This window comes from Fukomys damarensis, unplaced genomic scaffold (assembly GCF_012274545.1).
Source record: "Fukomys damarensis isolate Sample0158 unplaced genomic scaffold, DMR_v1.0_HiC HiC_scaffold_23, whole genome shotgun sequence".
Lineage (NCBI taxonomy): Eukaryota > Metazoa > Chordata > Mammalia > Rodentia > Bathyergidae > Fukomys > Fukomys damarensis.
The window spans coordinates 60,981,161-61,005,585 of record NW_022900935.1 but is presented as its reverse complement, the minus strand read 5'-3'; the positions used below and the strand labels follow the sequence as shown (position 1 = coordinate 61,005,585).

The following is a 24,425-nucleotide window of genomic DNA, read 5'->3' as shown; positions in this document are numbered from 1 at the left end:
AGCTCCAGACCAGTCAGGGCCTGGATGGCCACCGGGTGCCCCCCAGGGGTAGGTGCAGTGCACACTCCACAGCCCTGCCCACGCCACCTGGCGCATCCACAGGTGTGGAGGCACCCAGCGCCCTACCACGGGGGTGGGCACACCTTCCGCCCCCACTGCCCGGGCTGTTCTGTTTCCAGGCACACTCTGAGCTCAAAGCAGGACTGCTCGCCTCTCGGGCCAATCCCCAGCCCCTGGGTAGGGACAGCAGGGGGACTAGGATTCATGTCCTCACCCCGCCGGGCACCCCCCAGTAAGTATGGAGGGGCAGATCCCCAAGGTGGTGAGCACAACCCCACCACCAGGGCTGGTGAGCCGCCGCCTTCCGAAATGTGCCAGCCCAGGCCAAGGACTCCGGACACCCTCACCCTGGCAGCAGCAGGAGGGCGGGCTTCCACGCCCAGGGAGGTGCCTGACTCCACTGGGCCCACTGGGCTAGGCCCATGTCCCCGAGGGAGGGCCTCTAGCATCTCTGCTGCTCTTTGTTCTGCTTACTGGAGTGGCAGCGGGAGCTGAAGCGGGTGGGCCGGCATCTCCTCTCCAAGCCCTGCCAGGCCAAGTGGGGGGCACAGAGCTGACTTACAGTCAGTTCTGGGGGTGTGGGGGTCTCCTTATGAGCTGTTCCCCTGCCTCTCAGCCTCTCCGGGACACCATCATCTCTGAGTTCAGGGGACGGGGGAGCCAACAGCACGCAGAGAATACCAGGAATTGCCAAGGGGCCCATAAATCTCCATTCCCAAACAGCAGAGTAACAAAAGGCAGATCCTCCAAGGCCAGCGGCGCCAGGCTGCTGTCCCCAGTCCGGCTCGGCCCGCAAGACTTCAGGACAGGGGCTTCTGTCCTGCTCCGCCATATCCTCTGGTCTCTCACTGCTTCATATAAACAAAGGCACAGTGCTGCCTCTGCCCCAGAACCTGTGGCTTGGGGCGCTTCCTGGGGCCTGCCTCTCCCAGCCTCAGCCACGTGACTGAAAATTGCTTCCATCTGTCTGTGCGTCTAGGAGCCAGGCTTCTCTGGCCGGGGGCCAGCTCCTCCCCACCCGTACCCCTCCCTGTGCACTTCATCCCCTTCCCCCGAGGGGCAGGGCTGCCCCCTGAATTCTCTCACCGCCGGAAGAGGAAGGGTCCTGGCGGCTCCAGCTGGGCCCCACCACAGACACCAGCGCTCAGTGCAGAAACAACCAAACTTCCTGCTCATGGGGAGCCCCACTTGAGAAAAAACCCTAAAAACACAGAGGTGCCCCATCCTTCTTGGTCACGTGGGGAAGTTTCGGCACCACCAGCCCCTCCTGGGGGAGGTGGCACTGCGGGAGCCACTCCTGCCTCCTCCCTGGCCAGAGGGTGCGCTCTGGGGCCGCCTTCAGGAGTCCCCGGAAAAGTAGGGGACCCTCACCCACAGACACATGCGAACTGAACCCTTGCTCTCTATGGGAAGCCATCAGGGGCCTTACCAGGCCCGCAGGAGCTGGAGCCGGTGGGCAGGGGAGGCAGAGCCCACTTCCTCCCTCTCCCGGGCTGGTGGACCTGCTGGCCGCTGGCCACCTGTGACCTTTAGAGTCACAGTGAAATGTACCATTTTAACCATGAGTACGTGCATGGTCTGGGCGTGTAGAGGACACTGTTGTGCAACCTGCCTCCAGAATTCAGCTCAGAGGGCTGCAACTCTGCCCACTTAACCACTGCCCCAGTTTCCTCCCAGCCTCGGGAAACCACGCCCTACTGTCTACCTCTCTGAACCGGAGGATTGCAAGGCTTAAGTAAAAGTGAATCCCAGTGTGGAGCTAGCACAACACACCCTCGGGCTCCGTCCTCGCTGTGGCAAACGTGCTGAAATCCCTCCGCTGAAATCCCTCCGTGAGGCTGAGGAGCACGCCCGGAACACACGGCATCACATCTGTCCGCTCATCTGTCACAGACGCAGGCTGCTCACACCTAACGAGAACCCCTCCAAGTGCGCTCTTGCTAACCGCTCCGGGGCCTGCACTGGTGTCTGTGGGACACACCCGGAAATGAGCTGCGGCACACACAGTGGCTGTCATTTTATTTTTGAGGAGCTGCCACAGGCGTGCTCACACGTGACTTCAGAGCCCTGCAAACTGAGCTGGACCAAGTGAGGAACTGAATTTTTAATTCAATTTTATCAAGTTTAAATATTACAAGCACCAAATTCTAGTCCAACCTGCTTCAGCATGTGGAGAAACTGGGTTTACAGAGTGATTTTTTTCCCCTTCCCTTGAAACTCCATTGGAAGGAGCCCAGCCAACGAAAGACCCTCCCAGACTTTGTCGGTCCTGAAATGTCACAGCTGTTTCTGTGATACCTGATTCACATTGGCGCTTCCCACTTAGTGTAGCTCTGTGCCTGGGGAACAGCCATGCATTTCTGACCCCACCCAAACCCTTTGGGGCCCAAGGCTGTGGCCCGTTCGTGGGTACCCCAAGGCCTAGCCCAGTGAGGAGGATGAAGCCGCTACTCAAGAAGTATCATTTTAAAAGTCCTTCAGCGCGCGCACACACACACACACACGGAACAACAAAATGCGGTCATCCATGCAATAGAACCTCATTTGGGCCAAAGCCCTGACTCACACTGTGACACAGGCACACTCTGAAAGCCTTATGCCGAGCGAAAGAAGCTAGGCACGGAAGGCCACGGGGCATGTGAATCCAAGGATATGAAGAGCACGGAACTGACTGATCAAGAGACAGAAAGCAAATCCTTGTTTGCAGGGGCTGGAGGAGAGAGGAGACTATTTAATGATGTGGCGTTTCCTTCTAAGGTGGCGAAAGTGTTCTGGAGTTACATCCAGAAGACTGTTCCGCAATATTGAATAAATGCCACCCAGCCCTGCACCCTGAATGGGGGAAGCAAGCAGGGAAGGGAGGAAGCAGGCTGGCACACATTTCTAGCAGGGCTGGTCAGAGAAAGAACCCAGCCAGCCAGCCAGGGCCAGATGCCCATGCCCAGGGCATCCCGAAGACACAGTGCCAGGCAGTATCTCCCAGCAAGGGTGTTTCTGGGGGTGGCAACCAGCCGGAGGCACTGTGGGAGACTGACAATGCCTCTGTGGGTTCCCATTTTGAACCCAGGTCCATTTACCACTCCCCTACTCCCTAGAACCTGCTGTGCTGCCTTTTTTCCCTCCTGCCCAACTCTGGGTCCAACCGTAAGAAGAGGGGCTATGCTGCACAGTCCCAGGCCAGCACCCTCTGCAGGCTTCTGCACGGCGATCCATGGTGGGTTGCTGGGACAGGGCAGTAGGCCGCATGCCCGGAAGACAGCCCCCCAGCGAGCAAGCAGCTACCTGGGCACCCACCCTTCATCACAGGGTGGCTCACTGGATTCAGCACAGCAGCCTGGAAAGGATACCCCTTGCCTCCCCTGCCAGTCACACTACTCTGTACCCAGGAGCATCCTCACAATCTGTCCTGTTCTGTGCAATCCTTCTTGCTCAGTGGTCAAAAGCAGAGGCAGCTCCACTCCCAGCTCCCGTGGGCAGCCCTGTGTCCGCTGGGCCTGTACCCCAGGACAAAGCTCTCCGGGCAAGGTCAAAGTCATTCCCCTTATCTCACCCCAACTCTAGCCACGCCTACTTCTTGAAATCCATGATCACAACACGATCGCCTACACGCTCTGCTCAGTCACGGCCCTCGTGACAAAGCAGAAAGCAAGGCCACCCTGTCCCCGGCCCCCTCTGAGGCCTCGCCACAGCCCCGCAGTCACCATGGAGGCACGTGGGCCCACAGCCGCAGTTCCAAGGACATCACCTCCACCTGCAGCTCTACAGCCACCAGCAGGCACCCCCAGGAGCACCCGAGCCATGGCTGGGACCCAGGTCCTGTAAACGTTAGATGCCCTCTGCAAAGGGGCTTCTTCAGACTGAGTCCCCGGTGTGGGTTGGGGGGTAGAGTGACCTGAGCTGCTCCTTCCTCCTCTCCTGCCTCTCTGGGTCCTACCAAGTCCCTTAAGCCCCCAGTAAACCCGGGAAGATGAAAGGTGTGTGTGTTTCCTCCAACCACGTCTCCCACACACCTGTTCCTGGAGCTCAGCTTTGTTCTGCCAGGTTCCAAGCACGCAGCAGGTCCCAGCAGAAGTCTGCCGAATGAGCAAACCAACAAAGGGCAGAGTAGACTGCTGTAGCCAGCACGCCCTGGGGGCCTTCCCAGCCAGGAGCTGGTCTAAAGGAGGCCCGCATGGCCTCCTGGGGGACCTGGCTATGTTGTCACCCCATTTCACAGACAGGCAGCAGAGTCTCACTGTGCTTTTCTTCCTTATCAGTGTCACCCAGCTCCTAAGTGGCAGAAATGTGACTCCACAGGCCCAACCCTGAGGTGCCGCATTGTCCCCAAAGTCAAGGCCCAGAACTGGTCTCAGACAGCTGCAGGGAGTTCGCCCCAGACCTCAGCCCCAGCCCCTCACTGGGCTGCTGGCCCCAGGTGGTAAGAGGCAGGGCCTGCAGAGCCGAGACCTAGTGGGGCTCTGGCCCCAGTGCAGGGTCCTTGATTCCATCTCCCTTCATGATCCCCTGCAGCTCTCTGTCCAAGGCAAACACCACCAAAAGGAGGAGGCCAAACAGCCCCGGGACACCTGTCAGGGCTCCCAGATGTCCATCCTCAGTGAAAATCCCACCTCCAGGAGGCTGCCCAAGTGGAGATGACAAACCCACAGGACAGCAAGGATGTCTCTCTGCTCGTGGTTTGATGAGTGGGCGGAGGGAAGGGCTGCTATGCGCCAGCTCGGGAATTAAAAGAAAGCGGCCAGGAAAGCGATACAAGTATAGAGGCAGGTCCGATGCTGCAGAAACAGCTATAAAAAGTGAAGGTAGAAAATGCCGGGGGTCCTTGTAGACCAGGACCACAATACTAATGCACCAGACCAATCTTTATTGAGTCATAAAACGGTGGCTTTCCAGCCTTGCCCTGGCTAAGAGAGGTGAGAGAGATAATCAGGGAGAACCAAGGAACCCTAAGTCTCTGGATCCCGATTTTTAAAAATGCCTTGGCATAATGTGAGTCTGCATTTCATCAGGTCCTCTCTGAATCAGGAGAGTGGGATCGACAGACAGGAAAGATGCTCTGGGTTCCATGGCCCAGAAGCGGGAGGGGGCGACTACATGGCTAAAGAGCTGGGCAAGTTAAGTCCAACAGGCACAGGGCGGCTGGCAAAGGGTCGAGGCTGTGGCCAGCTGTTGAGAAGAGGCAAGGAGCTGTGGGGCCCCCAGGAGCGGGCTGGGAAGACGGGGATGCCATGTTGGGGTGCGGGGTTGAGAGCGGGTCTTTTTTTCCTCTCCATTGCTTTTCTTTTTTGGGGGGGTTTGAGACTGGGTCTCACTATGTAGTTGAGACTGACCTGGAACTCACTATGTAGCCCAGGCTGGTCTCGAACTCACAGTGATCCTCTTGCCTCAGCCTCCCGAGTGCTGGGATCACAGGCGCGTGTCACCACGCCCGGCTCTCCACTGCTTTTTTTCAATGTGCTGTGTCCCGTTCCCTTAACCTACCCAAGCCACCGACCTCCAAGTGTCACCAGGGACTTCCTGTTCTCTTCTAAAGATGGAAACACTGAATATGAATGTCGAATTTTGCAAACATGGGGGGGGCAAACAGCTCGTCCAATCTGATGAGTAATTCCAAATCGAATTACACTTCACACTTTGTTCAGGGCAGGAAGTGTCTCCTTGGGGTCTGGTTAAGAATGAGGGATGCCAGAAATCTGAGCCTTTGCATTAACTGCCTAAAACTCTGCTTAGAAATCCAGCACCATGCCCCAATCTCTGTTTCTCCAGAGAAGGGATTTGCAGTCAAGGAGAGCTGCATTTTTTTCCCAGTTGGGGCTCTTTCCCGGTTCCAGGAGGGGCTCACACAGAACTGCTCAGCTGTGGTTTCCGTGTGAGCGGTCTCCAGACCTGGAAGGGGCACATCTGTCAGGCTTAGTCGCCATTCACCGAGGGGCCCAAGGCGCCCCAAAGATGGGGGTGGGGCTCCCTCTCCCTGCCAACCCTCTCTTGTATTGTCTCAAGGAATCTTGAGGAGCCCCACATCTCTGCCAGCACAGTTTCAATTGGCCCCAGTCGGCAAAGTCAGACCTGGACCGGGCCCAAGGCGAGCCCGCCCCTCCTGAAGAGGCCCTTCTGTTCCTCATTCGCAGGCCTCCCCCTGCAGCCAAGGCCTATTGAGACATCAATCTCTGGTCAGAGCAGGCTCCAACCTGCAAGGCCTCCCGCTTCACTTCCTCAAAAGCTGCACAGAATTTTACTGCGCTCCGTGAGGTCACAGAGGAAGGACCAACCCCCAACCCACTGGCTTCCCATGTCAGGGGACTGACTGTTTCACCCACCCCCTGGCCTGCCTGGGATCCCGCAGGGCAGGATCGGAACGTGCTCCATCCTCCCCCACCCCAACAAACGTGGCAGTGGCAGCAGTTACCACCCACCCCAAAGCAAACCCAAGCCCCAGCCCCCACAGCGGGCTCAAGTGGCCACAGGACCACAGATTCTGTTAGTTCTTGGCAGACGTCTGCGAAGTCACAAAAGAGAAAGACAAGTCTTGCCCTGATACACACAGATGGGTTTTTTGGCCATCTGTCACAGGGTGGAATTTCCTCTTATCAGGGATGTCCCCCTAAGGGGAGGGGGACAGGGCCTGGCCTCCTTCTCCCCAGGCCTCTCCTATCAACAGGCTGTCAGCAGATGTTCACCAGAGCCCGCGGGAAGGGTCCCCCAACCTATGAAGTCATCTGAAATAACAAGAAGTAGACAAGGGTCCGTAGGCCAGGGCGGGGTCCCCGGGTCAGATCCGAGCAGCAAGGACCTTCCCCCAAAGATACCCAGAAATTCCCCTTCCACTCGTCAGCTCAGGCTGCCCAAGGCTTCCAGGGGCCCCAGAGACTTCAGAAAGAGGGAGGGGGGCAGGCAGGGGGCACATCGCTGGGCCCTGAGTGGGCACCCGACTAAAGGATGCCCTAAGGAAAAAGAATGAACCAGAGAGCCTCCCCTTCCATTAATTAACACGCGCCCTGGGCTCAAGGAGCCACCGAAGGTCTTTGGAGTCACCAGCAGCCTGGGGACCTGCAGGGCTGCCTGTCTCTACTTTGCAGCTGCTCAGAATCCTGCATGTCTGAGACCCTCATCCCAGGGCACCCCAGTCCCCTGGTCTCCAAGGGGAGCCCATCAACCGAGGGGGATAAGCCAGAAAAAGGCCTCATGAGAGCTGATAATGAATTTCAAGAGCACAACCCAGCAACTTCAACTCATCTCTGAAGTTGGGGATGGGGTAGAATGGATGGAGGGATGAGTGAACGAACGGGTAGATGGGTGGGTGGGAAATGCCTGGGAAGCCCTCTCACAGAAGCTCGGGGGCACACGCGTGCCCTTTACCCTGGGCTCTCGGAGGTGGAGGAGCGCGTGTACCCCCGAGGACTGGCACTTTTCCTGGGGAGCGTGGAGGCACGGTGTGACCCTGCCTGCTGCACGGTAGCATGAAGTTCAGACGCGCCACTGGCTTGGCATTTGGAATGGACGAAGCAACCAGTCCCCCCAAGAGTAAAGAGCACAGGGTCACTGTACCCCCAGCCACGGGGAATGAGCCTTGGCCACCCAGCTTTCCTCCCCGCAGTCTCCTCTGACTCCTGCTGTCTCCGACTGTTCCCTCCCAGCCTCCCCGCCAGCTCCTCCACTCCTCTGCGGGGCCAGTGACGGACATCAGCCTCCCCTGGGTGCTCTATGCCAGCGATGCCACCCTCTGCCTTCTCTGCCTAGATTCACACACCAGGAGTGTCCCAAAGCCCCACAGTGCCAGCCCCTCCACCAGCTGCTGCCCCATCCAGCCTGTACGTCTGAGAGGTGGGGTGGACTGGACACAACCCGCTGAACTCTGGACGGCAGCCCCACGCAGTACCTCCAGCCTCCAGTGATTACAGCCGGAAGCCAGGGGCCATCCTGTCGCTCCCTCTCCATCCCGGTCCCATCAACTTCAGCCCAACATCTCCATGGCTGCCCCTCTCCACAGCCCACCTACATCACTGTCTCTCACCACCATTCACTGTCCTCACCTCAAGCCAGAATCCGGAAGGCCGTTTGACCCTTGGACTACTCTGACCCTCTCTCTGCCTGGTGTGCACTGCTCCTGGGCCAGTACAGAATCCTGCTCACCACTGACGATTAGCTGTGTGACGCAGAGCGAGCAACTCACTCTCTGCCTCCATGTTCTTTACCCACTCAATGGGACAGTATTTGTCTCATAACACTACTTGGAGGAGCATGGGCCGGGGTGTGGCTCCGTGGTGGGGTACCTGCGTAGGATGTGCGGAGGCCTGGGTTCAATCCCCAGCACCAAAGTAACATTAGAAATGAAGTCATACTAAGGCTCCTCAGAGCCTCTCCCTGCCCTCCTGGGAGCTCCCTCATCTTCACGCTCAGTGAGTGACTGTGGGCTACCCTCCGCCTCCCTGAGAGTGGGGAATTCTTGCTGTCTGCTGTGAAGTCATCCAGGCCTGAATCACCCTTAGGACGCCTGGAGTGAATGCACGGACGGACAGATGGGGGCATGGACACTGGGCTTGCCCTTTCCCTCTGCAGTGCTCTCTTCCGGCTGCCCCAAGGCTGCCTGCTCCCCTGCTGGCTCTCGGGGCTGGGGTGCTGGTCATGTCCCTTCCCACAGGGAGATGTTAAAGATTTCCGCTTCCAACATTCTTTCGAGCCAGAAGGATGGAAGGGCTCCTCTGTCTTCCCTGGACGCCAGGCTGGAGCCGTGCCTAACCGTGCTCAGGAAAGGGAGAAGGGAGCCGGGAGACCCAGCCGAGGTGGCACCAATCCCTACCCCTCTCCACCGCCCAGGGAGCGCTGGGCTGCAGGGGCTCCCTGAGAGCGCACAGCAGGGCCTCTGGGAGCTCCGGCGGGGAGGGCGCGAGTTCATCCACAGTGCAGCGCAGCAAACCCAGCCTCCCATCGCAGGCCCTTCCGGACCAGCTCCTACTAAGCGACCGTCACATTCTGCTCAGGCTCAACTCCAAGCAGAAGTAAACAGCGCACGGGCCTTGGATGGGGCACACACGTCTTGCAGGGGCTCCCTGAGAGCGCACAGCAGGGCCTCTGGGAGCTCCGGCGGGGAGGGCGCGAGTTCATCCACAGTGCAGCGCAGCAAACCCAGCCTCCCATCGCAGGCCCTTCCGGACCAGCTCCTACTAAGCGACTGTCACATTCTGCTCAGGCTCAACTCCAAGCAGAAGTAAACAGCGCACTGGCCTTGGATGGGGTACACACACGTCCCTTCCCAACATCCCTTTTCTCTGAAGTGGAGGCCCACAGAAGTCCTTATCCGGAGCCTCAAGGGCCTTCTGCGAGGACAAGCAGAGAACCGTGTCCAATCTGCTCCTTTAACCTAAAAAGCACAGCAGGCAGCTGTTCCTGGAGACGAGCACAGGCTGCTGGAGAACCCCTGGGGTGCAAGCTGTGGTCATTCCACACCCCTCAGCAGTCCCTAGCCCTGCACCCGGACGCCATGGTCCTCTCGGGCTCGCCTGCTGCTGTCCTGCAGTTTACCCATAAACCCTGGACTTTTCTGGATTCCCTGACTGCTGTCCAAGGAACCAGACAACAAACGTCACCACACCTCCCACGACACAGGCTGCGCGGGCCGTGTCCCAGCTCGGGACACACTTGCTCCTGGAGCACATGACTGTGCTGCCTGGGAAGAAAGGCAAGAGGCAGGGAGACCTCGGCGGGAGTCGCATGTGGCAGTCGCATAAGCTGGCTAGCAGAGACACACAACCCAGGCTCGAGGAATCCCATCTGCACAAGTCTGGGCCCCACAGAGCTGGGTCCACACGGCGTGGACTCAGGACAACCGCATATGGCAGTCTACAAACTGCCAGAGTGTTTCCAGCGGTGCCCGAGGCTGTTCCTGGAGTCTACGTCCGCGGGTAATCAGAGGTGCCTTCTGAATGCTGACCACTGCAACCCAGTGACGATAATGACATGTTTCTCTAAACAAACGCAGCGATGAAGGACATGGCTGGATGCCGAGTCCAGAAACTCTGCACCCCTGGGACCCTGTGTCCCCCCACCCCCAGGCCAGCCCGATTTGACCTACTGTGGGATTCTGGTGACGCCCTCCGGGGAATCTCCAGGCTTCCTCCCCTGGCTGTGGCAGGCAGTGGCTGGATTTGGAAGCCAGCTTTAGAACCTGGAGGCCCAGAGGGTGGGAAGCTGTCCCCTCCCAGGCCCCTCCAGCGGTGGCTCCAGGAAGGAGCCACATTCATATGGTAATTTCTCCCTGGGACGAGGAGGGCCCGGGAGGGGGAAGGGATGTCTGGCGGCCTTCTTGAGACCGTGCCCGTAGGCCTTCCAAACTGGCGCACGGGCCACGGCCCCAAAGAGTGGGCACTGGAAGGCAGCTGGTGAGGGAGACCAGATCGTGACACGGGATAGCTGGGGGTTCCAGAGGCGGTGATGGACAGAGGGGTTCCACTCAGTGCTGCCTGGGGGTTTAAAGCTGTGATGGGCTCCCCTCTGCCCCTCAGTCTACCCTTTGTGTGCATAGGAGACGCCCAGGACAGTCAGAGATACTGCAGCAGTTGCACCCCCAGACCTTGGCCCTAGGGGACCTGCAGATGCCCCCCACCCCCCACCCTCCTTCTAGAGTAAGGCCTTCAAGACTTCAAGACTTGCTAAGACTAAGGCCAGCTTAGGGGGAGCACCCTTCAGCTGGTACAGTACTCCAGACCTGCAATCCTAGCACTCTAGGAGGCTGACGCAGGAGGATCCCAACTGTGAGCCCAGCCTGGACAACTTAGTGAGAACTTGTTGCAAAATGTAGAAAAGGGATGGGGTTACAGCTCACTGAGAAGGCTCAGGGTTCAATCTCCATTACAGAAGGAATCACCCTCCCCAGCTCCTCCAGGGGACTGGGCAGATGAAGCTCCACCCCGCCCACCCCACTTCCTCTCACACAGCAGATGGCTCTTTGGCCACCCCCTGCCTGCCTGCCTGTCCCCTGCAGGAAGATGCACTCACCTCCCACGTCCCTTTCTGCCATGTTCTGGGCCTAAGCAGGCAGAGGAAACTAGAAGTCAGCGGCCAGGAGCCAGCTGCAGACCCAAGAGGCCACTCTGCGTCCCCCAGCACACCCCAAGCCAACCACGCACTCCCACGCACTGATTCATCCTGTTCCACCATGCTCAGCACGAGCCAGAGGGACCCCAGGCCTCCTGAGGCTTCAGGGAGCCTGGAGAGCAACCCCTGGGCAAGGGTACAAAGAAAACAGCTCCTGTTAAAAAGATTAAAATGTAGGTGCTCACAGCCTCTGGCTGGGCAAGCAAAACAATGCACCCAAGCCAAGTCTGTCCCCAAGCTCATGGTGCAGTCTGGTGTGTCAGCCTGGCCATGCACCACATGACTGCCCCAGAATGGGGAAAATGCACATCCACAAAGAAACCCGTACACAGGTGCGCAGCATTATTCACAACCGCCAGAGGGGGAACAGCCCAAATGCCCACCATCTGATGGACAGGTAAAAAAGCACAGTATAGATTCAGAAGATGGAATTTATTTCACCAGAAGCAGGAAGTGCTGGCTGGGATGTGTCTCAATGACAGTGCTCGTGTAGCCTGCAGCAGGCCCCAGGTTAGGTCTCCAGCACTGCTTAGAAAAATAAAAATAAAATAGTGTGGATAAACCTGGAAAATATTATGGCAAGTGAAGGCAGCCAGATACAGAGGGCCACATACTGTATGAGCCCATTTTATAAAATATCCAGAAAAGGTAAATGGTCAGGGACAGAAGGCACATTATTGATTGCAGGGCGAGGAGGGGGCACAGGTCTCTAACGGGAAGTGGCAAAATGTTCTGGGATTAGCTCAGCTGTGGCTACGGTCAAGTGTCACCTTGACTGGGCCATGGGGTGCCCAGCTATTCTGTCAAACTTTCTGGGTGTGTCTGTGAGGGTGTTTGGGCGAGTTTAATATTTACACCGGCAGACTGAGTAGACGCCACCCTCGTGTGGGTTGGGCCTTGTCCAGTCCATACGTTGCTACCCCAAAATGCAGCACCTAGGAGCAGGAAGGGGTTAGCTGGCGGAATGTGAGAAGCGGCAGGTGCCAAGAGCACTCCGACCTCCTCTGCCGCTGTGCGAGGCCCCCTCCCTACCCAGACAGTATCACCCCTAACCGGGAGCATGCGGGGAGCCCCAGGGGCAGCCAGCTCCGACCCTGTGTCCTCCATGCTGTCCCGTGATTGTGCACTCTCCACCCAACCCGGCTCAACACCCTCAGGCTTACCATTTCTTTACTTCCTTATGAAGCCAAACCTAAATAAATAAATATGTGTTTTCTCCGGCTCAACTGCCTGCACCAGGAAACCGAGGCACCCCTCTTCCTGGCCAGAGAGCCGGCTGGGGACCTGTGACCCTGAGCGGGATGGAGAGCCAACTCCTCTCTTCCCCCTGTGCAGCCCCATCTTCCTTGGTGGTCTCACTTCTAGGACTTCAGTTACCCACAGCTGACCACAGTCTGAAAATACTAGGTGGAAAATTCAACCAGCAAGCAATTCATAAGTCTTAAGTCACTTTTATTGCAGGGCCGCATATACAACAACATTGTGAATATGCTAAAACCACAGAATTGTATACTTTTTGTTTGTTTGTTTTGTACAGTTGTTTATTCTGTTCCCCCGCCAATACCAGGGATCAAACTCAGGTCCTTGTGCTTGGGAGGCAGGTGATGGCACTGCTGAGCTAAGTCCCTGGCCCTCAGTTTTTTTGTTTTGTTTTGAAACAGGGTCTAACTATGTAGTCCAAATTGAACTGGAACTCACCACGTCACCCAGACTGGCTTTGAATTTGCCAGTCTCCTGCCTCAGCCTTCCAAGGGCTGAGGTTACAGGCACACACCACGGGGCCTGGCTGGAGAGCGTATGCTTTCAGTGTCATGACGGTGAATTAGACCAGGGTGAAGCTATTACTAAAAACAATAGGGACAAACAGTTGATGGCTGTGTGCACTCTCCCAGGGCAGGGACTGTGTCGTCCTTGACCACTGCCACTGGTCCCCAGCCTCAGTCTGCACACTCGGTCCCTCGCCCCCAGGAGCACTGCTGCCTGGGCCTGGCTGTGGCTGTGACCCAGATGGAATCAACCCTCAGGAGCCTCTTCCTTCAATTCTGCAGCCTGCGGGTATACAGGAAGTGGGGATCTTTCACCAGGAATTTCTCAGGCACCCTATTCCTGATCCCTGCTCCTGCCTCGGTCACAAAGGTGTCACTGTGGATTTTAAAGGGGACCCTGGTGACCCTTTTAAGTAAAGAGGGAAAGCCACTAACCTCACCTTGAAAGCAGAAGTTTGGCAATAAAAACACGGGCAGAAAGTGGAAAGCTCCAAAGGCAGGCAGGAGGGTCAAGAAGGGACAGTCTGCCCCGGCCCCAGACACCCCCCTCAGCACCCCATTTCCGGGACTTCAGGGCCAGCAGCAGCACTGAAAGACCAGGCTTGCAGTCCCCACAGGGACGGGAGCCTCTGCCCAGGCCTGGCAAGAAAGGCGTAGTCTTTGTTCAGGAGAGGGACCTCCTGGGTCCAGAAGAGGCCCTCTGGCTGGTCCCCACACCCTGAACCCTAATAGCTTCTGCCAGAGAATGTTACAGCCCCGCCTGTCAGGGCCCGGGAGTTGCTCAGGACTTAATGACAGCTGAGGTCTTAGGTCTCCAAGTGCCCCAGGGTGTGAATTCCAAGTGCCTCCCGGCCAGAGTGGGGCCTCCCTCATCCCCACCTACTCCGGCCCTACAGTCCCACTCCTCCGCCTGCACCAGGAAACTGAGGCACCCTCTGCCTCACCATCGTGGTGCACCTCAGAATCTCAGTACCACCTCCCAGATGCCCCAGAACCTTGCTGAATGACTCTGTGAGTTAGTGGGGAAATGAAAGAATGAACACAGAGGAGCCGGAGCTGGGAAGCCCAGGGCACAGTGCACCCTGGAAGGGAGGAGGAGGGAGAAGCAGCTGTGACATCTGGGAGGTTGGGAAAGGGCCGCTGAGAGCTTTGTGCCATGTGGCCTTGCTGTTCCCAGGGCAGCAGGAAGCATGGGCTGGAAGGGCAGTGCAGGGGTGACACACACTCGGGGGCCAGTGACACAGCAAGCAGGAGCCACTCCTGACCTTCCCCTCACTGCCCCTGGGCCCGAACTGCACCAACACACCAGGCTCCACTTCCAGGACCCTGGCCCACGCCTCCCGCGGTCCCCGCTGCTCCTGGGGCCCCCGAGTTGTCCTCCTGGGTCTCCAGAGCCCAAAGAGGCCTCCGCTCGCTGCTAAGCCAGGAAGCCTTTCCGCATCTCTGCCTTCCTACACATACATGCCCACGGGTCCTGGGTCACCTATCCTACTGCCGCCCAGGCACTGTGGCCCCACTGGCCGGAAGCTTCTGGAAGGTCTGTCTTATACCGTGTCGCTGCCTTGTACCCCACCCAGCCCACAGCTGGGACTTAGCAGATGAAGCCTGTGACAGACTGGGCATCAGCATGTCCGCACTCTGAAGGGACTGGCTGCCGACAGCCACTGGTGTCTAATATGCAGGCAGAAAACTTGGCTCCCAGGAAAAGAGAGCATCTGAGGGGTAGGGACCCAGGCAGCTGGCGTGCCTCGAACGAAACTGCCACAACCACCTCCCGAGTCACTGCACATACCATGTCCCCAACAAGGTCACCTCGGAGCCAGCAGAATAACAGCAGAAGATGCTGGGGCAGTCACGCCGCACCGCCGTGCCTATCCACAGAGGTGGTCCCTGGGCCCCCCAGTAGCCAGTCTGAAGGTGCCTCTTTTCCCGGTCTCCCTGTCCTGTCCTCTGCAGAAACCTTCATCAGTACCACCTGGGGCTCCCCCTTCTCCCAACTTCCGGGTCTCCCTCTTCCTGGGGTGCCAGACCTCAGCCAGACACTCTGACTCGGGTATTCAGCTGCCCTCATTTCTGCCGGCAAAGATCTGCAGCCCCTTGGGGTGCTAGGGGGACAGGAGTGGGGGGCTCAGCAGGCAAGTAGCAGAACAAGGGCTGAGTGTGTGGGTCCCCCTGGCACAGCCTCCTCTGTCCCACCGGGGCCCCCACCATTTGGCCTGTGGGGGCCACAGTCCAGGCCCACTGAGCAAGCAGAGTGCAAGGAAAGGGATGTCTTGAGGTGACTGGCATGTGGTTTCCACACTGCAGGGGACACCATCCCGGCCAGCTGCAGACAGGAGCTCCTACCACTCCTGCACACAGGAGCAGACAGCTGCAGCTTCTGCCACTTGGTGGGCCTGGGGCACCTTCCCAGGCCTCTTGTGGGGACACAGGGAAACACAATTGGCCCCTTCACCCTGGCCCTAAAGAGGGCTGTGGGGGCCCTGTACTTCAGTGGCTTTGGCCAAGAGTGGCCTGGAGCCAAAGTGGACCAGTGAGTCAGCTGAACCCTCACGGTCTCTAATACATGATGCATCACCAGCCTTCTGTGTGCTCTGAGAGCGGAAGGTACAGAAGGCGCTTTCTTAACAGGACATTGGACAGTGACGTCACTACTTGCCTCAGCTCTCTCATCTGCCCAATGGGGACAACCGTCCAAGCCCAGTGTGCATTCCCAGGGGAGCCCTGAGGAGGGCCAAGTGAGCGGGGCAGGCCCCATGAACTGCCCAGACTGGGCTTGAACTTGCGGTCCTTCTGCCTCAGCCTCCTAAGTAGCTGGGGTTAGCATCACATCTGCCGTGCGTGTGTGCATGTGCCTGTGCATGTGTGTTGCTGAAATGGAAACCCAGGCCTCACACACCTGCTAGGCTCGTGACTACACGCACTCTACCACTAAGCTATAGCCTCAGTTTATCTGCCCACTTTTTGGGGGGTTTTGTTTGCTTTTTTTTTGGTACCAGGGATCAAACTCAGGACCTTGTGCTTGGGAGGCAGGCAGCGGAACCACTGAGCTGCATCCCCAGCCCTATTTTCCCACTTTTTAAACAACTACCTGTGAACCTGAAGGAAAACAAGTTTTAAAAACTTGCCCTTTGCCCCATGAGGCAAAGTCAGGGTGAATGACACTCCTTGATGGAAACGTGCATCTCTCTGCCTTGGCCTCCACTGCTGTCAGAGGGGGAGGTAAGACTTGAGGGTCAGAGGGAGCCTCAGGCAGGGAAGGTACAGGCTGCCGGGTCACAGGGACCTCGGGTCCCATGGCTGCAGGATGAGGGGCTGCCTTTTCTACTCCCCCATGTGCTCTCCAGAGAAGACGCTGCCATGCCTGGCGTCAAATGTGGAATTCACCTTCCTGGGGGGCATCTAAGTCACCCCTCAAGGAGGAAGCACGATGGGGTCTGGGGCCCCCACCTGGGAGCCCCGCAAGGCCGTGGAGGCCCAGCCGGTTGGGATGTGGAGCTCTCAGGTACAGCCAAGGGAGCACCACAGCTCTACGGATGTGGGCAGGCGATCCGTGCCCGGGTGCCCATCTACACAAGGCCCTGGGAGCTGGGTGCGATTTCCTCTTTCTCTTTCCTGGCCTCTCTTGGGGAAGTGACCGGCCACTCAAGGGCCTGGGGGGCTTGAAGCTGGGTCTCTCCGGTTCCCAAGCTCTCAAGGACATGCAGAGGAGCCGAAAGCCCCAAACACTGAGCTCAGAACCGCTGGCACCAGGCCGTCCACGGTGGCTCCACTTGGCTGTTTTTCTCACCAAATCAGTGGGGTCCACTCTGGAGGACTCTGACGGCTGGCGATCCGCAGAAGCCAGGGCTCCAGCAACAGCCCACTGACCTCAGGCCCCAGGGCCCTCTCACCCTGACCCTCACTTTCACCTTCCCACCTCACAGCAGGTGCAAGCGAACACCCCATCCTCGCTGCTCACTGGGATGCATCTGTGCTGGCCTGGGGTCCGGACCTCATCCCACAGGTCTCAGGGGGCCACTCTCCAGCCCATCAGCCCCAGGGCCCACTAGTGACACCTGCAGCGGATGGCGTTTCCCCGGCCTCAGCGAACCACACACAAAAGACACCGCTCCTATTCTGCAGACCCCCCACGGGGGTCCTGGGGATGAGGAGGTCATTGGGTCCAATCCCTGTCCTTGGACCGAATGCATTCAAATCATCAGAGAAATGTGTTCTTTTCCCTCCCTCCCTTCCTTTTCTAGTGCTGGAGATGGAACCCAGGGCCTCGGGCGCATTAGGGAAGGTCTCTACCACTGAGCTGGGTCCTCAGACAATAAATGTTAATTTTGGACCCTTTCTCTTAAAAGCCCTCCATGAAGAAAGACCTCAGGCTAAGACAAGCAAAACATATGTGGATAAAAGAACACCTGCTGGGCCCAGCGGCTAATCCTAGCACTCTAGGAGACTGAGGTGGGAGAATGGCAAGTTCGAACCCAGCCAGGGCAACTTAGCAACTTACTGAGAACTTGGTCTTGAAAATATACAGGGCTGGGGATCTAGCTCAGTCCCAAGGCCGTGGGTTCGACTCCTAGTATCACCATTTAAAAAAAAAAAAAAGGTGAAACATCTGAGTTTCACAATGCTGACTGTCATTCATTCAACCATTAACTGAGCCAGCAGGAGGCCAGGAGATGAACACAGAGATCAATAAATCGCCATCCCTACACGAGTTCTAGGGAGACAGATGGACAGACTCCAGAATGCCACGGTGGAGGCTTCCCTGGAGCTGACGACCAAAGACAGCCCTTGCAGTGGAAGTGAAGCCAGCGCCACAGCCAGGAAAACCTCTCTCCTTCCCTGCCTGGCCTTGCATGCTCCAAGTCTTATCTCCTCTGCCAGTGGTGACAGGCACCTGGAACAGGCCTGGAGATAAGGGAAGGGATAGACATCTGGGGGAGGGGGAGATCTGTGCACATTCAACTGGGGACACAGGCAAGGCAAGGACAAGGGCGCCAAGGCAAGGACACGAGTGTCCCACGACCACAGGGACCGATGTGGCCATTTAATGACCGAGTTAAAACATTCGCAGATCGCATTTAGGCTGGGAAGGGAGAGGACAGACGGGTCATCACGAGTCACCTTGCAGAACTGCACCCAGTCCCCCAACAAACCCAAAGCCTGGCCCTCCCCCAGGTACCAGCTCCTGCAGCAGATCAAGACCCCTGCCCTGTGGTGCCCGGATGAGGAGGGAAGCAGCTCAGGCCCCTGCAGAAAGCTGGAATGAAGCACAACATCCCCACCTCTCAGTACACCTGGTGGATATGAATCCTAGGGTGGGTGAGGGGACAAAGCAGGAGAGACCACCCCTGGGTGAGGAGCCAGGCAGGGCGTGATCTTGGCACAGAAGGTTCCGGAGCCACCCACAGTCCCCAGGTGCAGGTCCCCAGGTGCGGGCAGGAGCCCCTCATCGGCCTGTAATTAGACCTGCGCCTTCCCTGCCAAGTCGTCATAAAACAGACTTGCAGAGCCTTGGTGCTTTGGTGCACAGCCGCCACCCTCAGAAGCCTCCCTGAGAACGCTTCCTTAGGCTCCAGAGACTCTGAGAACAGGTCCCTGCCTGTCCCAGGCACCGGCTTGGCGCTGGAAGGATGAAGTATGGGAAGGAGAGCCAGCCAACTGCTGCCGGACGAGTCTTCTTCCCCACACACAGGGCGGTGGGAAACGGGACCCTCTGGGCCATCAGCCCAGGCTTCTGCCTGAATGAAGCCCAGTGGGTATCACCAGTCCCGGTGAAGGAGAGGGATGCCAAGAGGGGCAGGGGAGCCGCTGCAGCCACCCAGGAGTGGGCACTGGGCTCATCCTTGGCCCTCTTGAGTTACGATAAAGGCGTTCTTCCCACCCTCGCAGTCGGGAGGGAGGGAGGAAGTTCAGAGACTTCCGGGGTGGTGTGGGAAAGACAGCACAAGACTGATCTGCACAGGTCGGCGGGGAATGAGAGCCGAGCCCTGGTGACAGGCTTCTCACAGGAGTCTTGAGACCCGCGACACTGCAGGATTCTGGGCGCTGCCCGGGCTGGCGGGGGGCCCTCCTGGGACCATCTTCTGGTGAAGGCATGGCACCGCTGTGGAGCTGCCCTATCTCACCCGAGCGGCTCTGATCAGCGCTGACGAAACAGGAAGCTGAGGAGGACGTGGTGGCAGCAGCAGAGGGGGCAGGGAGGGAAGTCAGCGGGCAACCTGGGGGTCCAGTGGGTGGGGGCTCCTGCCCAGAGGGTCCTGGGAGCCCCTCAGCTCAGTGCTCACAGGAGGGCTCCACAGGCCCCGAGGAAGACCGTTTTTGACACAGGGTAATAGGGCCAGCCACGGGCTTGCTGTGCTTGGCCTTGTGACCCTGTGGCCGCCTTCCCGTGAGAGCAGAGTTCCTGGAGGGTGGGAGCCTGGCCCCTCCATCTTGGAATGCCCTGCAGTCAGCACAGTGGGTCGGCCAAGCTGGTCCCACTGCCACACCGTCAGTGCATAGGAACAGGGTCTGTGGACACAAGAACACAGCCCAGAAAATGCAACAGTGTTGCAAGGGCCCCAGCACAGAAATGACAAGGACAGGGCGGCCGGAGGCCAACCACAACTCAGGTCCTCGGAGACAGATGTCTAGAAGGATAAACTGCACAAAATGCCACTTCCACAGCAATCTGCCCAAAACAGATGCAAAAACAGAAACAGGCCACACCTTTCCAAAGAGGACTGGGATGGAGCTGGCCACCCTGGATGCTCACGGTACAAGTCCCTTCCTCCTGCTTCCTGAAAAGGAGCCCCGCAGCTGCCTGGGAGGGCTGGTCACAGAGTGTAACACTTGTGTTAAGTGTCCAGGTAAAGCCACACGAACAAGGGGGAAACAGCAGTACTAGGGAGCTTTCCCCACCTCTCTTCAACAGGTTTTTCCACAAAGGACCCAAATCGAATCCCAACTTGGTCCAGCAAGCACTGTCCCCACAGCCGGGAACGGATGTGCAGGAAACCCACTGCTCAGCAGCTAGCTTCCGGGTGGCACATTTCTCTTAGAGGAAAGGAATTTCACACCTCTCTCCGGGAAGCAGAGGGATGCTCCCGAGACCTCTGACCAGCACGCCCGCAGTTTTCCCATCAGAAAAGAGAGAAGGGACAGGCATGAGGTGCAGCAGCCTGGACGCTGAGTCAGTCCCCAGAGGACACTTGGGACAAAGTCGAAAAGCAGATAGCAACGCCCCAGCTCCTTCCTGCTGAGCTGCGAGGACCACACTTCACGTGGCTGTGGGATCTGAGTCCAGGGAGCCCCAGCATCTCAGCTTGGCTGCAAAGCCCCTAACGAGCTGCTTCCTGGTCCCTGGCTCTTGGACAGGGGCTGCGAGACCAGACGCCCCCACAGTGCATTCTCCAGCGGAGCAAACGCATTCCAGCCCCCACCCCTCCCAGCAACACCCTCTGCCTTGCCCGCGCCTGCTATGGTCCTGCACTTCCCAGATGTCCCAGGGGCCCAGACCCCCAGGGCAGTGTGGGCACTGGGACCCCCGACAGCTGCGGTCAGCGCAGACTACCCCCACCTTCCAAGCCGGAGAAGGTGCGTGGAGGGAGAAGTGGTGGCCGATTTACCTTCCTCCCGGCCCCCTGGAAGGCAGGGAAGCCCCTCTCCAAGGGGAGCACGATCCAAGACTCTCCAGACAGGAGGAGAGCATAAGCACTCCGCAGAGTTGGCCAAATATTTATAAAGCAAGAGCTGTGACCACACAAAGCCCTTTTCTTCTATCTGGCGACCGAAAATCTGGTCCCCGCGTGGAGATCAAGCTCCCTGCCGCCCCCCTCTCCCAGGACCCCGGCGGTCCTGCGGGCTCAAGGTCCGGGCCAAGGGTGGCGCGGCTCTCAGCTCCGCCACCATGGCCGTCAGGGGCCCCCCGGTGGCCAAGTCACCTGAAGGCCCCCGGAACAAGCGGTGCGAGGCTGGGAGAACAAAGAGCACAGACTCACCCAGCAGCTGAGAGTCGGGCTGCGCTGGACGCCGGAGAACCGCGGCCCGCCCACCGGGTCACATGGCTCAGAGCCCAGCAGAGGATCAAAGGGGCTTTGTGGCCGCGGAACAAGGAACCTCCCAGAACGCAGGGCAGAGGTAGGAGGGCCCGAGACACCAGCCCGCCGCCGAGGGAGGCTCGTCCGGAGCTGCCGCTGCAGGGGGCAGGGCGAGGGGTGCAGGGGGCGGGGAGAGGGACACGGGCTGCAGGCACATGGGAGCTTCAAGGAGCCGCTCCCAGGCACCCCAAAATGAAAGCAACTCACTCGGTCCCTGGGGAAGATGATCTACGGGGAGCCACTGCGGGGCCTGCACTTGCCAGCGTTTGTGCCATGCTGAGCACCGCCCCTCCGGCCACCCCCGAGGCTCCAACTGACAGCCTCCAGAGCCACAGCCCCAGCCAGTGCCCCAGGCTTCCCGCCGCCGAGGGAGGCTCGCCCGGAGCTGCCGCTGCAGGGGGCAGGGCGAGGGGTGCAGGGGGCGGGGAGAGGGACACGGGCTGCAGGCACATGGGAGCTTCAAGGAGCCGCTCCCAGGCACCCCAAAATGAAAGCAACTCACTCGGTCCCTGGGGAAGATGATCTACGGGGAGCCACTGCGGGGCCTGCACTTGCCAGCGTTTGTGCCATGCTGAGCACCGCCCCTCCGGCCACCCCCGAGGCTCCAACTGACAGCCTCCAGAGCCACAGCCCCAGCCAGTGCCCCAGGCTCTTGGGCAGCTGAGGGCGGAGCACAGCCCTGAGCCGATGTGAGCTGCTGGCCGAGCACAGGGCAGGAGGGAGGGCAGGGGCTGGGGTGGTGACCTCTCACCTTGAGCTCTGTTCTAAGAGCCTCTGGGCTCAGATTCTCATCTGGCTCCTGCTCCTCGCCTCACTTCTCTGGGTCTGGGCAGTGAGTCAGGGAGTCTCCTCCTCTCCCCACGCCCCGCGCCCTGCGTTGGGTGGGTAAGGGGCTCCCTGGAGTGGGGAGTGGGCCCTGCTGGGGCTGGGCCCAGGGTGCTGGGATCTGCCAGACCTATCCTGGTGCCCTGGCCTCTGACCCGGCCTTTGACCCGAGTGAGTCACTCCCAGGCACAGGCTCAGCCAAGGTGGCCCCAGGCCAGCTCCCACACTAGCGGTGCCGGGGCGGGGCTGCTTTGGGAGGTTCAGTTGGGGCAAGTGGAAAGGAGCCTTTGAGGACTTCAGAGAAGAGTGCCTTAGGGCCTCAGTCTGCGTCCCCAAGTAATAGCCACCCTCCTGCCTACCGCCAAAGCCACACCACCCCCAGATGCTCCCAGGGCTTTCCCCGATCATCTGGAGGTCAGGGCCTCAGCACCCACCCGCCAGCCAAACTCCAGAATTCAAGGCCCCCTTCCAGGCACTGGACAGTTTTGGAACCTGGCCTTCCCCGTCTGTGAAATGGGCCCCATCAGCCCCAATCGAGGAACTAATGGAACATGCACATCCAGACCAGAAACAGCAGCCCCTCAAGAGGCTGGCTTCCCTTTCCTCCAAGAAGGTGGCCCCTGGGGCCTGTCCTCCACTGCCCACTGCCCACCCTTGTCATCAGGCCTGACAGGTTCTGTGCCAAGAACCCGCAGAAAGGACGACGGAAGGGACTCCTGTCCTGCCCTGCTGGCCCCCTCCCTCCCTGGGGCTCCCCTCTGAACCTGCTGCTCTTGGACTCCGGCCTCTTTCTGCACCCCAGCTTTCTGTCTCCGCAGGCCACTCCCTGAGGGTTACCAGGCCTCATCCAGCAGCCGCAGGTGCTCCAAGCCCAATCCGCTCCCGCCCTCCTCCTTTTGGTACCTGATGGGGAGGGGCAGCCTGGTCCTCAAGCTCCTCTTGCAGCTCACTCTCCCTGCAAGCGAGGGTCTCCAGGACACTCGAGGGGAAACCCCAGGCTGTCTGGAACGGGGCCCCACACAGGACATCTGTCCTCCGCACTGGGGTTGGTGGTATGTGTCTCTGCCACTCAACACACTGCAGGAAGTAGCCTAAACCTGCGAGGTGCCCCACTGGCAGACACTGAACGCAAGCCTGGGGTGCCACCCTAAGCTCCCTAGCTGTCACATTAAAAACGTGAGGAGGATCAAGTGACATTAATTTTGATATATGTCAAATTTTGTATTTTATTTAACCAAAGGAGCAAAATAGTACCAATACGTGTAATCAGCCTAAGAACCATGGACTCCCTTCACATTCCTTTTCCTTTCCACACACACGAAGATGTTCAGACTTTACCTTCAGGCACCTCACAGTTTGGAGCAGCCACATTTCCATGCGCAACAGCCACAGCCAGCTGGAAGCCGTGGGGGAGAGGAAGGCTCCAGGCAGGCCCATTTGGTCCAGGACTGCCCAGGTCCCTGGAGAGCCACTGACTTGGATGGCCCCAGGTCACCCAGTTCCACGTCCACGGGCCACATTCAGGACCAGGCTCAGTGAAACAGAGGCATCGACAGTAAGGCATCGTCGAGGCCACTGTGGCCCACACCAGCGTGCTGTGCCTGGGGACATTTCTCCCAGGTTCCAGAGTCCGAAAGAGCAGCGCCTCTCTGTCTCCATCTCCCCTCATACTAGGGACCCTGAACTCTGGGCCTCCACACTGAGCTACAGCCTCAGCTCTTTTTACTTTTTATTTTGAGGCTGAGGCTAGCTTGCCCAGGCTGGGCTCAAACTTGCCCAATCCTGCCTCAACTTCCCAGAGTGCTGGGATTACAGGCGTGCATGTCTCATAGCCGTTTTTTTTTTTTTTTTTTTTTTTGGTACCAGGGATTGAATTCAGGACCTCGTGCCTGCAAGGCAGGTGCAGCGCCACTGAGCTAAAACCCTGGCCCTCTCATAGCCTCTTAATAAATTAAATCCAGGTATGGTGGCCCACACCTGTAGTCTCAGCACTCAGGGGGCTGAGGCAGGAGGATCACCGTGAGTGCAAGGCTCCACAGTGAGTTCAAGACAGCCTGTACTATGTAGTGATACCTTGTCTCAAAATAAATAAATAAAAAATAAAATAAAATAAATTGCTAGACCTATGGCCAGGTCCACAGTATGCAAAGACACCAACTCCTCTGAGTGCTGATCATCCCTTTCCTGGCCATTCCATGTACTAACCAGCTCACTCCAAGAAAGAAGGAGAAGACAGGGTGACGCCACCCAGGCTACCTCGACCCCTGCCCTTCCGGAGACCGAGGCATCTACGCACTGGCTTCCGCTGTGTGTATTCCCTTCCAGCAGCTCACTCATCATGCTGGTGTTTATTTATCTTAAAGTCACTTCAAATCGCACTTAAAAGAAAAGAATTCATAGAGACAGAGCAGATGGGTGGCTGCCAAGGCCGGGGACCAGACAGAAGAGCTGCTTAATGGACCCGGGTTTCCATTGTGGGGTGAGGAGAGGCTCTGGGTGCACGACACTGGGTACCCTGCACAGACGGCACAGGATATGGTCTGTGTGTTTCACACCAAAAGATGTATTCAAAAGAAAGAGTTTGGCTGGGCGTGGTGGTGTGCGCCTG

At 58.4% G+C, this 24,425-nt stretch overlaps 1 protein-coding gene across 6 annotated transcripts in view; it reads right to left on the bottom strand.

The window, feature by feature from the left end:
• Nucleotides 1–24,425, bottom strand: part of Septin9 (septin 9) — a 165,952-nt gene that overhangs the window by 10,255 nt on the left and 131,272 nt on the right. The window contains exon 1 of one of the 6 annotated variants that reach the window (XM_010618481.3): nucleotides 21,200–21,316. The exons of 4 other annotated variants lie outside the window; for them this stretch is intronic. The gene's annotated coding sequence lies outside the window, so the exon portion shown is untranslated. Of the gene's footprint in view, nucleotides 1–20,893; nucleotides 20,968–21,199; nucleotides 21,317–24,425 lie in introns of those variants that run through there. One more of the 6 variants, XM_010618480.3, reaches the window with a different exon arrangement.